This window comes from Olea europaea, chromosome 17, assembly GCF_002742605.1.
Source record: "Olea europaea var. sylvestris chromosome 17, O_europaea_v1, whole genome shotgun sequence".
NCBI lineage: Eukaryota > Viridiplantae > Streptophyta > Magnoliopsida > Lamiales > Oleaceae > Olea > Olea europaea.
Genome location: NC_036253.1, coordinates 14,531,857 through 14,549,120, shown reverse-complemented (window position 1 = coordinate 14,549,120; position 17,264 = coordinate 14,531,857). Strand labels below are relative to the sequence as shown.

At 41.8% G+C, this 17,264-nt stretch overlaps 1 long non-coding RNA gene across 1 annotated transcript; it reads right to left on the bottom strand.

The window, feature by feature from the left end:
* Window positions 1–13,896: 13,896 nt before the first annotated feature.
* On the bottom strand, window positions 13,897–17,256 carry LOC111365252. Its single transcript, XR_002697392.1, has 3 exons — window positions 16,895–17,256; window positions 15,538–15,760; window positions 13,897–14,500 (listed from the first exon to the last, which is right to left on the bottom strand). It is a non-coding gene; the product is annotated as an uncharacterized LOC111365252 (long non-coding RNA).
* Window positions 17,257–17,264: the final 8 nt, after the last annotated feature.

Genomic DNA, 17,264 nt, shown 5'->3' with positions numbered 1-17,264 from the left:
AAATTAGGAATATTGGTCTTCATAATTGAATCGTGTTGTCAATTTTATAAAGTTCGAATTAAAGGGGATTGATATAAGGGGATTCGGGATCCTAGTACGCATTTCATTATCATATTTTTATAAAACTTGCATTTAGTTATAATCACGCATTTAATTTAGTTAATTCAGGTTTTATATTTATAAGTAGGTTATTAAATCATAATTTATTTAGCGAAAATATTAAGAATTTTTATTGTTTCGGTTAAGGCGACGATAGGTAAAATTGAACTAATCAATCTCTGTGGGACGATATTCGGACTCATTTAATCCACTTTATTACTTGTTAACGAACCGTACACTTGCGGTAGTTTAAAATCGAAAGGAATAATTTCGCGAACAGTAGGCAGTGGTATGTGCAAGCGATGGTAGGCACTGAAGTGCACAAACAGCGATAGGCATTATCATGTGCGATCTCTCTCTTTTTTTGTCCTATCTCTCTATTGTTCGCCGTTCACGGGCATTGTTGTGCACAAACAATGCTGATGATGGTACACATGCGGTTGGTGGTTTGCAGCATCGGTCTGATTGTGAAATGACGGGAGTTTGGCCGTGATCTGGTGGCGATTTGATCGCAATCTACAGCAGTGGCTATGACGGGAGTTTCGGGAGAAATCTGGCTTTAGGCCACCATGCGATTTGTAGTGGTTGATGATTGGTCTGGGCGCGGTTTGGTTTGAGTAGGTTTCGACTCCAACTCGAAATCAAAATTAAATTAGTCGGTTTGAACAAATTTTAAATCAAATCAACTCACTCTATCTCTTAAGCCGAATCGAACCAAACCAAATCAATTCGGTTTGATTAATCGGTTTGAACTTTTAGTCTAAATTTAATTTTTTTAAAAGAATTTGTTCAAGTTTTAGGCGACGTAAATTACAAGAACTAAAATAATTAAATAATTTTATATTATAATAACTATTGATTAACAAATAAAATCATGTTAATAGAGACGGATAAAAAAAAAAGTTAATTTTTTTTATGTATTATGTAGTCTGACTGCCTGAATATGAAACACATGCGAAGTATAATAAAATAAGCTTGTCAAAGAAAATTTTCAGTGCTATTACTTACTGGGAACATCATAGATTTGAGAGAATCGAGATATAGTTATGAGATTAGAGTTTATCTTTTAATTTTTATTTTTCTTAAATTAAAAAAAAAAGTGAACACGTAAGTGGGTTGGGTTGGGTTGGGTTGGTTCGATTAACCAATGATTTGAAATTTAGAAACTTCAAACCATGATTGAACCAACCCATCATGATTTTGTTTAAAAGAAGACCAAATCAAACCAATTACCTGTATCGAACCAACTTAAACCGACCCAAGTCGGATCGGTTTGATTGGTTTGGTCGATTTTTCAATTTTTTTACCCAACCTGCTTGACAACAATTATGCAATAGGACAACGATTATGTGAAGTAGTGGTGATTTTTGGTGGTTGGTGTTGGTTTGTTTGAATGGTGGAGATGATGGTGGTGGTGTCGATTGTCATAAGGTGTTAGTTTTGGCGATGGTGTATTAGCAATAGTGCTATCGGAGGTAGTGGTAAGGTGGTGATTGTCATAGATTTTTTAGTTGATTCTGACCAATAAATTGGTTAATGTGTAACCAATAAATAATATATGGACGCTTAACTTGAAATTTGTTAAGTTGTGATCAATAATTTGTAACTAATTAATTAGATATTTTGTGACCATGAAATTAGTTGCGACTTGTAAAATTTGTAATTTGTGACTAATAAATAATTGTGACCTGTTACGCCCCTCATCAAACCACTTCGGCACGTCTAGGCCCACTATTATACGAGGAGCCACGTGTCCCTACGAAGTGTTTCCGAAGCGATGTCAACCCCGGTCGAACTCTAACTTGACGAAACGCAAGGTACACACAAAACAAACTAAATCTACTGAAGCAACCGAAGCGTCCCCTGAAATCAAAGTGTTTGACACTCCAAGGTGCTCCCTTAACAGATTCCTCCATCGTTAGTTTCAGAAATATATCTGTGTCAGGGTCTTCTATGGGTGACATCTCCATTGGTCTAGTTGATGTGATATATCAACTCAACTAAGGAGAATTAATAACCCGCCCACTTTAGACGCGACTGATTGACGCCTGCGAGTAGACGTTTCACACCGTTAGATGCATACAAGTGTCCCACATCCAACGGTGCTCATCGTCTATAAATACTCAAGGTTTGACAAGAGACAAAGGTAATGAAACTTTCTCAAAACTTGACACTCCACATTCAAGCATTATATATTCTCCTCCCCACTCTCTTGTACAATTTCGACACCATTCCGATCATCGATCATTGACTTGACCGTCGAAGTGTATGCGGTCGCCACCACCCCAACTGTATCCGGCCATGTGTTGTTGTGCGTAGGAAGGAACGCGTGGAGTGGCTCTTGGTTGGCCACGTGGAGGTCCAATTCGCGAGGTCAACAGATTGACGCCGTCTGTGGGAACTTCCAACCAAAGAATTCTCCATCTACCACCGGAAAAAGCCACCAAAAAACTATTAACTTACCTTGAAAAAGGGACAATCTTGAAAAAGAACCAAGTCAACTTATAGTCTAAGTTCATAACACCCTTGAAAAAGGAGTGGAAAATGAGTTATAACAATGAGAATGCAAATCTTGAAGGGCATACGGACACCTTTGAAGAAAAGGTGCTCCGGACCAATGTCACGCACCGAAGACCCCATTACCGACGTCGCTGAGGCAACAGGACAGCAGCACTCGCTGAAGGGATGGCTCAAATAGCTACAGGCACGAGAGACATTGCAACCCAGAATTTGGTGATGCGTGAATTCTTCATGCAAACCCAAGGTCAGTAGGGCTTCCCAATGCCACAAAGGTTACACCTAACTCAGGGACAAATCCCTGCATCTCATACTCGAGGTCATTTAAACCACCACAGAAAACACCCCATCGAGAGAGAAGTGGAGGTGGATGTCACTTCTTATGCCCAGGGCAATCAAGCTGTAGAACCATAGTTGGGAGAAAACTTTCCACCAGAATATGACCCACAAAGATTGGTTAGTGTTTTTGACCGCATTGGGCAGAACCCTAGCAATAGGGTTCGCTCCATACGACAATCAGCTCATCAAGAACAAGGGCAACAACTAATATCACCTCCACCTTTGCCTAGAAATAGGCGTGAGATGATGAACTTCGTTGATTGGGGTAGTCAAGCAGAGGCACCTTCACCTCCCCAAAACATGCAAGACGATGTAGACTCTGAATGGCCATGTCGCTCCTACGAAATTGATGACGATGATGATAACCTTCCTTTTCCAGAGAAATATGAAGCTTCCCAATGCCTGCGAACTTCATGTCCCCTAAAATCCCTAAGTATGAGGGAAATGGGGACCCACAGAAACACCTCACCAAGTATATAACTCATAGAGGAGTCTCGCCGGAACTAAAATGCAGGGCCTTCCATCTAAACCTTATCGGAGCTGCTGAGGAGTGGTACAGCAGGTTATCACCTCTAAGCATCAGAAGTTGGTAGATTTGAAGAAGGCATTTCTGAACCAATACCTCTCACGAAGGGAAGGAGAGGTCCCAGTGCAATGCCTACAAGATATGAGGCAAGCTCATGGTGAGACGCTGAAAAGCTATCTCGCCAGATTCACTGATGAAATCACATACTGCGAACAAGTCACGGACAGAGAGACCCTCTCAACCTTAAAAGGAGTCCTCAACATGAACACATTGTCATGGAGAGACGTGCGAAACAAAAATCCAAGCACTTATCACGAACTGGTTGAGATAATGAGAGTGGAAATCGTCAATGAGGAGATTAGTGACCATCGAAATTGTGCAGCTCAAGGACTTCTTCCACCTCAGAGGTAGATAGGTCAAGGACCAGCGGCATACCTCATCATCCAGTAATGGACCCAGACGAGTTACACCGTAGCCCCCATATCTGGATAAGCATTGGCTTCAGCCATCTTAAATGTAGTGCCAGTACTTGCATATGAAAATACCATTACCGAAGCAGGGTCATCTGGAGGAACAAACAACCGACACAAGAAGAAGAAGCAGCTAAACAAGCCACTAGAAAAGGTAAAGTTCTACACATTCCACCAACTGTATGACCATGACATCAATGAATGCAGGGACGCTCCTCGGTCCTCAAATCGAAGCAATCCACAATCCTCCAGAAGGGATCATTATCATGGAGATCCCGTAGGTCCGCTTCCCCCAATAGGTAGTCGAGGCGACAAAGTGATCAATCACCTCAAAGGGGAGAAACAAGGGATAGATCTCGAGGAGAATCTAGGCAAAGGAGCCAAGCCCCAGCCACTGGGGACGATGCTATCTGAGAAATTGATACAATCATTGGAGGACCTCACATCAGAGGCAATACCAGAAATGCACAGAGAAACTGTACAAGGGAAGCAAAAGACCCACCAATGATTACATACATTGTCAACCAGTCCCAAACTAACAGAGTGGCTCTAATCACCTTCTCTCAAGAAGATTTGCAAGGTGTTCGTGACCCCCATTGTGATGCGTTGGTGGTAAGAGTCGTTGTGGCTCTGAACGGACTTAAGCGCATGCTGGTCGACAATGGAAGCTCGGTGAATATACTGTTCGGATCAACCTTTGACAAGATGCAAATTGAGCATGGCTTGATTTCCATGGCCGACCCAATATTCGGATTCACTAGTGATAGCATCATCCCACGAGGATGAATTACTTGACCTGTTAAGATGGGATCAACACCCCTAGTGGCTCATCAATTCATGGAATTCTTAGTGGCGGATTACAGGTCAACTTACCACGGGGTACTGGGCCGACTTGCACTAAAGGACCTTTGGCCTGTGACTTCCATTTACCACTTATGTACGAAGTTCTCAACTGAGCATGGGATCGCGACGGTTCGAGGTGACCAGATGGGCTCGAGATCATGTTGCCTCAACTCCCTACGAAAATCTGAGCCCCATACTGTGAATGTGAAAATAACTGATGCAACAAATGAGGTCAACACAGATGTAGAGATGCTTGACACCCCTGGACAAGGGTAGACTCCCGAACAGGGGAAAGACATCGACATGATCGAGGTCCCCAAAGAAGGGCAACTTCTTGATTAATTAGATCCTCGGATCATTGAGTCTGAACCAAATGCAACTCCTACGGAAGAGCTCGAAACTTTCCCTGCCAACTCTCAAGACCCCACTCAGGTCTTGCGAATAGGGAAAGTTTTGCTCCCGAGATGAAAGAAGAATTGATGAACTTTCTGAAAAGGAATTTGGACGTCTTCGCATGGAAGCACGAGGACACGGTGGGAATAAACTCAAGGGTCAACTGCCACTTGAATATCAACCCCACTTGCACACCGCATCGGGAAAAGAGACAAGCACTCAATCTAGAAAGATATAAGGCGCTGAAAGAAGAACTTGACAAGCTAAGTCTCAACGGCTTTATCAGAGAAGCCATTTATCTGAAGTGGATATTCAACCCAGTGCTCGTAAAGAAATCCAATGGGAAGTGGAGGGTGTGCGTTGACTTTCCCAACTTGAACAAAGTTTGCCCAAAGGACAGCTTCGCCCTCCCAAGGATAGACCAACTCGTGTACTCCACTGCTAGACATGAACTCCTGAGCTTCATGGATGCTTATTCAAGGTATAGCCAAATACCCATGCTACGACCTGATGAAGAGGCCACATCGTTCATCACAGATTGAGGATTGTATTACTATAAGGTGATGCCCTTCGGATTAAAAAATCCCAACACCACATACCAGACGTTGGTCAACATGATGTTTGTCGACCTCATTGACAAAACTATGGAAGTCTATGTTAATGACATGCTCGTCAAAATCCTCCACAGTCACCTGGACACTACTTTTCAAAGTCTGAGGAAATATAAAATGAAGTTGAACCCACTGAAGTGTACCTTTGGGGTAGCGTCGAGTTAATTTTTGGGATACATTGTGAATCAAAGAGGGATTGAGGAAAATCCCGAGAAGATAAAGGCTTTATTAGAGATGAAGTCAGCCTAGAAGCCAAAAGAGGTGCAAAGCCTTAATGGAAGGATTGCTGCACTCAGTCGCTTCATCTCCAAATCCACTGATAAGAGCCTACACTTCTTCAAGATTTTGAAGTAGGGGAGGAAGTTCCAATGGACCGAAGAATGTGAGTCAGCCTTCCAAGCGCTGAAGAAGCACTTGGGAGAGGTGTGCCCTCCTGTCTAAACCTAAATTGCGCTAGACACTCCTATGTTATTTGGCAGTTTTGGATGAGGCAGTCAGTGCAGTGCTTGCCACGGAAGAAAAGGCACGCTAGCTGCCAGTATACTACATCAGCAAAGCCCTGCTGCCAGCAAAGACTCGCTATCCAGACATGGAGAAGCTTGCACTCTCCCATATTATCAAGTCAAGGAAGCTAAGGCCATACTTTCAGGCTCATTCAATTGAAGTCCTCGCCAAATTTTCACTGAAACAAGTACTATAGAAAATAGACACTTAGAGTCGATTGCTAAAAAGGGCAATTGAGCTCAGTGAGTTCGACCTGCTATTTAAACCTCGAAGTGCCATTAAGGGCCAGGCCCTCGTGAATTTTGTTGCTAAGTTCGCTAAAGCCCCAAAAATGGAAGCAACAATGGATTCAATAGAGCCCCCAACATGGAAGCTATTTATGGATGGATTGTCAGGAAAAAGTGGCTCCGGAGCCGGAGTCGTCCTGGAAAGCCTAGAGGGCCATAGGCTAAACTGTGCAATCAGGTTAGGCTTCAAGGCCTTGAACAATGCTGCAGAGTATAAAGCCCTTTTAGCAGGCTTTAGGCTGACCAGAGAAATGTAAGTTAAAAGATTACAAGCCAGTAGCGACTCACAGCTTGTGATGAGTCAGGTTAATGGAAGATTCGCAGCCAAAGACAGTGGCATGGCTACTTATTTGAAGCTAGTTCTGAGCCTAGTCCCCCACTTCGAGAGATTCGAATTGGTCTAGGTCTCACGCCTCGAAAATATAAATGCAGACGCCCTATCCAAACTGGCCAACGGCAAGGATTCTGAACTGCTAAGGGTCATTCCAATCGAGTGCCTGCCGAAGCTCTCCATGTCCGGAGGTGAAGAATTTATGTGGATTGAAGGTACCCCACCTTGGATGCAACCCATTATAGCCTATCTCAAAGATCAATCACTACCACTCTCAAAGAATGAAGCAAAGAAGTTGAGAAGAAGGGCTGTTCATTTTATACTTCAAGATGATGTGTTGTATAAAAGAGGCTTCTCATCACCCTACTTTGGTGTGTTGGAGGAGGGGAGGCCATGTACATTCTGAGAAAAATTCATGAGGGAGTTGGCGATAACCACTCCGGTGGAACAACCTTATTTCTGGTCGACCTGAAAAGGGATTCCCGTCAATTTGTCCAAAGATGTGATAAGTGTCAGCGGTTCACAATGTTCAGAGACATCCTTCTCAGGGACTCTCCGTGGTCACCATCCCATAGCCTTTCGCCAAATTGGGTATAGACTTCATTGGCCCTCTCCCAAAAGGAAGAGGAAGTGCAACATTTGCCGTTGCTGCGATTGACTACTTCACTAAGTGGGTCGAAGCTGAACTTCTAGCCAAAATCACTGAGGCGAACACCACAAAGTTCGTCTGGAAGAACATCATTTGCAGGTTAGACATTCCTTACTCCTTAGTGTCTGACAACAATAAACAGTTCGATAACAAAAAGATGCGAGAGTTGTGTGACGAACTCAGGATAAGGAAGGACTTCTCAGTACCTCATCACCCCCAAGCAAATGGACAAGTCGAGGCAGTCGACAAAACGATCAAGCACACCCTGAAAAGGAAGCTTGATGCCTCGAAAGGAGCATGGGTCGATGAACTTTCCCATGTCTTCTGGGCTATACAAACAAAAAGTCGAATTGTAACATGAGAAACACCTTTCTCCATGACTTATGGAGCCGAGGCCATGAGTCCAGTCGAGGTGGGAGTCCTTTCGCATTATCGTAAAAACTTCAATGAGATCAACAACGACAAAGCGAGAGTGTGCAAACTCCATCTCCTGGAAGAAAGAAGAAATTCATCCCAAGTCAAACTGGCTACATATCAAAGGAAGATGACCCGCTATTACAACTCAAGGGTCAGAGACCGAACTCTACGTTTAGACGATCTGGTACTTAGAAAGTGTTCCCATCATCAAAACCAATGGGCTCCGGAGTGTTTGGACGGAATTGGGAAAGCCCATACTGTATCGTCAAAGAGTCTTGACCCAGGACTTATGAAATTGAAGCTATGGCAGGGAAAGTGTTGCCTCATTAGTGGAACATTAAACACTTAAGAAAGTACTACTAATGAATAAATGTATGTTTCGATCCAACCCGCTTATGATCCACAAGCTGTTGTAACTTATTCTTATCTAAGCACTCGAATTGCCTTATTGTATGTTGAATTCAAGTTGTTTGAATCTTCAGTTCATCGTTATATTAAATGGATATCATTTTATGCCTTAACCGCTTATTGATGGTTAGTAACTTTTGATTCTTAAAGCATTCATTAAGTTATGTTAGTACAAATAGTTCAGCACAAACAAAAGAAGTCTCAACACTTGGAAAATTTCATTTCATTAATATCAAAAGTATTACAAGTGGGTCGGAGTTGTTACAATTGTCCTAATCTATTTGTTCCACTAGCTCCTCCCCTGTCTCCTGGGGAGCCTCAGCAGCTTCCTCGATAACTCTATCTGGTCGACCTTCAGTAGGTCTGCCAAACTCTGCTTCTAGGGCAGTTAAATCAAGAGTTGGGTGGACTTTCCTTAGACGAATAGCATAGCTTGGCCATTCCAAGAGGCCCAGAAGTTGGCGAAATCGTCATATAGTGGGTGCTTCTCGAAGTAATTGATGAAATTCTGCATTGCTAACTCCTTCGTCGTTTTCACCTCGACCTTCAGAGAATCGATCTCTTCGGCCTGGGCCTCTGCCCACTGCCTTAGCTCTGCCTTTTTCTTTATTGCAGGCCTCTAGAGCTTCAGTGGCCAAACGGTGGTGTTGATTGGCGTGATCAATTCGCTTAATTAGAGCAGCCACCTGGCACTCTGTCTCGTGAAGCTCCTTCTTCAGCTTATCCACTTCAGCATTGGCTTTCTCTAGTTGGCTCTCCGCCTCCGACCTCCTCTTCTCCACCTCAACAGCCTTGGTTTTTGCTACGAATATTGCGTCGCTGTAAAACAGATTTGCCTCCAGACGCTTAGCCAAATCGACATTTTTGGCCCTCGAATCCTTCACCAAACCCTCGAGCTGAACACTGGTGCTCAGGGTTCTGGTGAGACAAGCACTGTTGGCAACAACCAGATCCTTCGTAGTGCACGAAGTAGTATGGCCCTCCATTCCTCGGTCAATACTTACTGTGGACCAAGGTAACGGCTACAGTTTCCGGAGACAAGGCCTCCAACACTTCCTTCACAGGCTCCTCATCATTAGTGCCCAAAAAGTTCACCTCCTTCTCCGGGAGAGCCCTCTTTTTCCTCGCTGCCCCGACATTTGCGTGATTGGAATGGCAGGAAGTGGAGTATCAGTCGGGGTAACGGCAGTAGCGACAGCAGCAGCAATGGCAAAAGCAAGAGCTGCTGTCCTCTCCCTTATGGCCATGCCAGTTGGAATTGTGGTTTGACGAAGGACCAGGGCAGCCTTTGCCATAGTGGGCCCCTTCGATGAGCTGACAGCCCTCTTTCCCTTTTACTGAAGTGCTACCTCTGGGTCCTTCTCTTCCTCCTCCTCTGTTGCAAGCTAGAGCTGCTTGCTCGTAGCCACTAAGTCTTCTATATGTTTTTTGTGGGCAGAGGAAGAGGTCTTCAAGGCCCTTACTTCGGCCATCATTTTTTGGATCGTCTTAAAGTCAAGCCTCACTGCCCTCTTCTTGTTGAAGTCATCTGCAGCAAAAAAAAAAAAAATTAGTACAAGTATAATGAGTTCGGGAATTCATTGCAATGAGGACACTTCAGATAATTACCTTGCGGGGCCATCAGTTCGTGCGTAACGAGGTAAATTTTCTTCTTGATGAGCTCGTTGTAGGACCTCCTCTTCAACGGGAGCTGATAAACTATGCAGATTATATCGAATTCCTCAGCAAATAGCTCGCACAGAGGAAGAGTATCTGCAAGAACGAAGAAGAGTTAATTTTCGAGCTAAGGTAAGACACAAAAAAGCACAGGGCTCCAGTACTCACTAAGTGTTAAATACTTTGTGGGGACCGTAAGAGGCACTAGGGGGTCCCTTCCATTGTGTCCCATCTCCAAGAAGCCCAGCACCACGAGCTTTTCCATTTCTTGATGGAGCTCGGCAGATCGAGCACAAATGGAGCATGGGAACTCCATGAGGTCAAGTAATGCCACCCCCAGTCTTATCACCTCCAACTACTACCTTAGGGATTTACAAAGTTTGAAATACTAAAAATGGCATCTCCGCCCCAAGTGACACCTCCTTCATAGCATCCGGGACCCCACCATTTGGCTCCAAGAGTTCAAGTTTAGTTGGGTCGGAGTTAGGCCATAAGACCTCAAAACATAACAGAAGAAATGGTGGATCGACAGCCTAAGGCCAGCCCTAAAAAGTGCTTCACTCACAACCATGCATCCCGGCCTAGGGTAACAGGCTCAGGAAGTGTCAGGTCAATACTATCGGGATCCTATATTATTTCCTAAGTCTATCAAGGTCGCTAGGTTTCAATTTTGACGGGTAATCAGGCACCCCTCGGCACACAGAAGTGTCTACTGGACTATCAGGTCGTTTCCAAATGTTCCCCACCCCCGAAAATCACCTCGGACAATTCGGAGGACGTCGGTAATACGGGCTCATCTATCCTAACAATTTTTAGTTTCCTCCTAGACGACTCACTACCCTCAGAGGCCATATTTTTCAATAAAAATTGTGAAAAACTCAAGAGATACTTACGAAAGTTTACTGGAATTAGTATCCTAACACCGGAAAGCTCAAACCAACACCTCAAAGTCATCGAAAATCGTAGGAAAGCTCGACAATCACCAAAAATCACCAAAGAATTTGACGACAATAGGGCTTTTTTGAGTTTGCAAAAGTGAAAACTTTCGAATAGTATTAAGGCGCCCTTTTATAAGGAGCCTCAGGCAATCTATGCCGTTCAATTCAAAAACTATCTATCTGGCCATTCATCGCATCCCAAATCTGGACTGTTTAAACTAAAAGCCAAATTTGATCAACGCCTAAGATCTTGCTGTAACTCTCACGCTCGTATTAAACGCGTCGCCTCGATCTCCAATAGTCATTTACAATAAATGGCCGTAGCAGCCTTTTCTGGGAATGAACATCACACCCAACTGTCACCTTAGAAACAGGTGACAACTGTTACATTATTTAACATCACAATTGGAGCACTTCAGATCAAGTTCCTCAACTTTACAGAGCTTCAACTCACCTGAGGGTCATCACCTTGGACACAGCGTTTCTAAGTTTTACAGAGCTTAAGTCATCTCCCAAAGCGTCGTCCCCTGTGGGTCAACGCACCGATAGCAGATACGCTTCTTCCTCAACTTTAAAGAGCTTCAACGCATTTGAGGGTCATCGCCTCGAACGTAGCGTTTCTAAGCTTTAGAAAGCTTAAACTATCTCCCTACGCATCGTCCCCTATAGGTCAATGCACCGGTAGAAAATACGCTTCATCTCAGCTTTACAAAACTTCGACACACCTTACGCAGAGTCCCCTATGGGACATCACCTCGATAGCTGCGTCCCCAAGCCTTACAAAGCTTTGGCCATCTCCCAACGCATCGTCCCCTATAGGTCAACGCACCGGAAGCAAATGTGCTCTTCACTCAGCTTCACAAAACTTCGACGCACCTGACGCGGAGTTCCCTATGGGTCATCATCTCGGTAACTGCGTCCCCAAGCTTTATGGAGCTTTAGCCATCTCTCGATGTGCCGTCTCTTGTGGGTCAACGCACCGGAGGCGGATGTGCTTCTCACCCAGCTTCACAGAGCTTCGACGCACCTGACTCGGAGTCCCCTATGGTTCATCGCTTCGATCGCTGCGTCTCCAAGCTCTACAAAACTTTGACCATCTCCCAACGTATTGTCTCCTATGGGTCAACGCAGGGGTTAAAGATGAGCTCCTTCCACCTGCAACATCATGGCTCATACGCCTTGGGCGAAAGCTAATTGCCCTTCACGAATTAACGAACTATCGACCTAGATGACCCCCTATCGACGTCGCCTCGGTTTAATAATACACTCCAGCCCCAAAGCCTTCGACACATCTATTCACTTCGTGCTTTGGCATTAACTCTTCACTAGATACTATAAATCTCCTCTAAGATCAACATAATCGAACAAACAAGCCCACCCATGAAATGAATATTCATGCCTGAACTTGGGGGGGGCACTATTACGTCGATCATCAAACCACTTCGGCACGAGAAGGCCCACTCCTATACGAGGCGCCATGTGTCCCTACAAAGTGGTTCCGAAGCGACAACCCCGGCCGAACTCCAACTTGGCACACCGCAAGGCATATACATCACAAACTAAATCTACTGAAGCAATCGAAACGTCTCCTTGAAATCGATGCGTTTGGCACTCCGAGGTGCTCCCTTAACAGATCCCTCCGTCGCCAGTTTCAGAAGTATATTTGTGTCAGGATCCCCTATGGGTGACATCTCCATTGGTCTAGTTGATGTGATATATCAATTTTATGTCAACTCAACTCAGGAGAATTAATAACCCGCCCACTTTAAATGCGGCTGATTGACATCTACGAGCATTAATGCCTACGAGCAGACGTCTCATACTGTCATATGCATACACGTGTCCCACATCAAACGGTGCTCCTCGTCTATAAATATTCAAGGTTTGGTAAGAGACAAAGGTAATGAAACTCTCTCAAAACTTGACACTCCACATTCGAGCATTATATATTCTCCTCCCCAATCTCTTGCACAATTCCAGCACCATTCCAATCATTGACCACTGACTTGACCGACAGAGTGTATACGGTAGCCACTACCCCAACTAGTTTCGACCGTGTATTGTTGTGCGCAGGGAGGAACACGTAGAGTGGCTCTTGGTTGGCCACGTGGAGATCCAATTCGCGAGGTCAACATGACATATTTAATTCGATAAATTTATGATCGATGAATAAATTTTAATCTATAAAATTTTTGTGGTCATGAAATAATTTGTGATCTATAAAATTTTTTATTGTGACCAATTAGTTCGATAATTTGTAATTAAAATTGAATAGAATTGTGACCTTAATATATTTAATTAATTAAATATATGTTTAATTAATTATTTTATAAATTTATTTTTTAAAAAAATCAGATTTTTGAAGTATTGAACCTTGTTTCTGAATTTTAAAATGCAGCATACTTAATATTTTGTATAAGAGTTTTCCCCTTTATACCTATTTTTGTCATTTAAAATTATGTCATCTGCAAAACACGCGCCTATTTGATAAACGACTGGATGGTACATAGTGCTTCGAGTTATATTCCGTTTAGTGATAATGTACGAGTGATTTATGTTTAAAACACATAAACATCCATAATTCCGAGTGAAAATTCCTCTTGTTCATTGTCTATTTTATGCTTGATTGCTTGTCGATTGTGGTTGGAAAAGTCAATTTGCACCTTGAAGGAGCATAGGAAAAGAAAATAAAAATCAGTAGGTGGATGATCCAAGCAATGGTGCTCAGAAATTACTATTACTAAAAGATAAATATTCTAATCCAAGTATGCAAGTAATGTCTTTTTCACAGGAAAGAGAAAGGGCCGGTTCAGAAAAAAAAGTAGAAAACAACCATTTACTACTACTAAGGAGAAAGTAAGAAAGAGTTGTCGTCAAGACTCCTTTAATTTATTTCGTCAAATAGAAATGAATGAAAAGACCTTTAAATGACAACACCATGTACATTGTTCTATGAACTGCTGAATGCAAGAAAGAAAATGAATAGAAAAACTACATACCACGAGTCAAATAATTCAATACAAAAAGGTAACACAGGGTTTAACTACAACATAAATATCATTCTTTTCTTGTGTCCACTTTTGATTCATTGTGTAAATCTATGTTTTCTAAATTTCGAATAAGATAAGCTAAATCAAGAGATCACTGATATAAACAAATAACATTCAATTGAAAGGCTTGGAACAAGTGCTTTACGGCAAAACTGGTGGACGCCCATAACGCTAAAAGCCCTCCGAGTTATATTTTCCACAAAAAGTGATGCCAAAAGGAATTCTCATGCATCTGCTCTAAACATGGAGGTGTTGAGATCTAGGATGCAGAAAAGATTTCTGTAACTTATACCAAATACCTTCGAGAAAAAATTTCCAAGGGAGCATCCGGCTGTTTTCTGAACCCCATGTTCCTCTACCGTAGTCATAGTCAAATTATCACCGATTTTGAAGGGCTTCAACTGCCTTTTTCCACTGTGAGGCTCTTTGTTTTGAATCCTCAAACGACATGATTTTTTTTGGCTGCCAGAAAACCATTCACTTATAAATTATAATAGAAAATCTAATTCCAGATAAATATATAAGCAGAAGCAAGTTAACAGAATAATGATATGCATGAACCCTGGTAGGTCTCGTTCCAAGAATTAAATAATTTATTTTTTTAAGATGTCTTGACACAAACAGTGTTTCTTCCCCCGGTCTACTTTGCTTTAATCAAAACCAGACATGCTGCATGAAAACGGGGCAACACCCAGTTTTTAATTTCATGACATAGGATGCAGTCAAAAGTGTCCTGACTTAGAATGTGAACAGGTAACTCGTCATTCTTAAAAGTTGTCAAGTAATATTATGATGCTCCAAATATAACCACCACAAACTATCGTTATTCTCGATAATTTGGACTCAACTATGTGAATCCCTTTTTATCATTTGATGAAACGATCATTACATCTACTGAATTTTTGATGCTAAAAAATGATTCGCAACCATATCATGCAATGTTAATTTTGCTCTCATCTTGATTTGGCATCACTCTTGTGAAGTAGATTTTTTCCCAAGTACCACCACGGTCGTCCTTCCATTACAGAATTTCAATTAGTACCACTACCTCCCCACCTAGGATGCTCCAAAGACATTTTTACACAAATTGTAAGAGTGATTGATGGCATAGTAATGAAAGATATAACCACATGTCAAAAAACCATGTAAAAGAAGGCATATTCTGTCACTTAAGAAATTCAAATTTTGGATTATTTTTTGGGACTTGTATAAATGCATAGAAATATGCATGAATGTAAGATGAAGAGCTTCAACATTTTGTATTATCAGTGCTGGCTTCTTTCTGGTAATTTTCCCGAATATCTATATGTTATTTTCTTCTTTATTGATTCAGAATTTGAACCAGACTTTATGGTGTGTAGTAAAACAAATTGAGATACAGTGTGCTTCCCCCCATACTATTGGAAGATATAAAACGAAGTTTCATCAATTTATCAATCTTGAGGATGAAGTTAGAAGTATTTGAATGATTGCAAAAGATAAGAGGAAGCATAACTTACAGTGCAAATCTTGAAATTTGAAGGGCTTGTGACTTGAATGCTCAAATCATTCGGATTGTCAGACCATATTATGCTCCCCTTAACCACCAGTTTTGTGGGGTCTACGTAAAACAACTTTGGTTTATTGGTCAGGATAAGCTGTACTTTCTTGTTTGTTAGTTTCTGTAGTTTCTTGACCATTGAGATCATAAGGACGGATTCATCAGGTTCCAAGAATTGTTGCCTGTGTAAATTTCAGAAGGAAAGGATGAAGGAAACCATATGATACCAACAGAGACTCCATTTGAGATCTAGACGACAACAACAGTTTCTCAAATTCTCCAACTACAAAGCACTAAAGAAATTAGGGATTGTAAGTTCTGGCAAAATGCCAACGCAAAAGAACCTCAAAGAACAAGTCATGCATCAGATTCTTCACGAAATGAGCAATAACTAATCAAGAAATCAGAATGCATTGTTCATACAAATTATCCATCAAATTTCTCTTCTGACCAACAAAATGCTAGATTCTCCATCTCTATCTCTTTATACAAATACTTTGTTTCAGAGCGCATACCAAAAATCACACAGAGATAAAAATCCTACCGAAATTGGGAAGAAAAAATTAGCGACAAGTTTAAAAAGTACTATCCATTTTTTAAGATCAAGAAGAGTGACAGTGAAAAAATGTAAAGGTCGTGATTTTATGGTCCATGTCAAGCATAAACATGTGGCTTATCACACATATCAATGGATTAAAGTTCCTAGACATGAAGACGACATAAACTGGTCAACACCACACAACACAACCCACTAACACATTTGATCTATTTGTGTTGACAAACCAACATAACCTAAGTCATTTTCAGGTTTGACAATTCATTACACCTTCACTTTCACGAAATGACTTACCCTCCGTTAGGCAAATTTATAAATGGATAATAATGAATGTGCGGTTGAAATTAATGTGTGGATTTCACTACATTTATAAACCATTTATATATTAGTATTCAACTGAGACTTAACTATCCCCATTTAACGGATTTATATAGGTCAATTATTGAATCAACACGACCCATTATTTGAAGATAAACCAGTCCATCCCCAGCAAGCAATTCGTAACTCTACACAAGCATGACACCGCAAATCCATATAAACATCCCCTACAGACTCCATTTTTAGTATATTGATATAGGATTGGATTAGAGCTTACAGTTGTCAATAAAAGCAACAATAACACCAAACGTAGTTTATGTGTTTACGTATGAAATACTACTTTTATCAAGCAGACAAACCAGTGCATTTGAAAGTATCTTAATCAGGGTACCTAAATCCCAAGAACTAGATCAGTTATGAAAAGATAAGTACCAGAACTTACCATTTTGAATCAAATGAATCAATTGAAGCAAGCCTAGTTACGCTACCAGCTTCGGAAGTTGATGTTGCACCACCACTTCCACCAGTTGTTTTTGCCGAACCATCTCCAATATGTGCTGGATTCCACAGTGAATCTTGGTCCTCGCCCACATCAGACTGAGACTAAGAGAATCGAGACAGTAGTTAAATGTTGAGAATGAATTACTTATTTAATCAAAAATCACAAATCAAGAAAAAAAATCACTGGGAATGCAAAGAAGTTGCTACCCATTCTCGGAAAATTGAACGGGCTACCCGTCAATATAAAAAGTTTGCATCTTTTGAGTTCTTAAGAGTATTTGAATGTATCAAAACACCACACAACAAAAAAA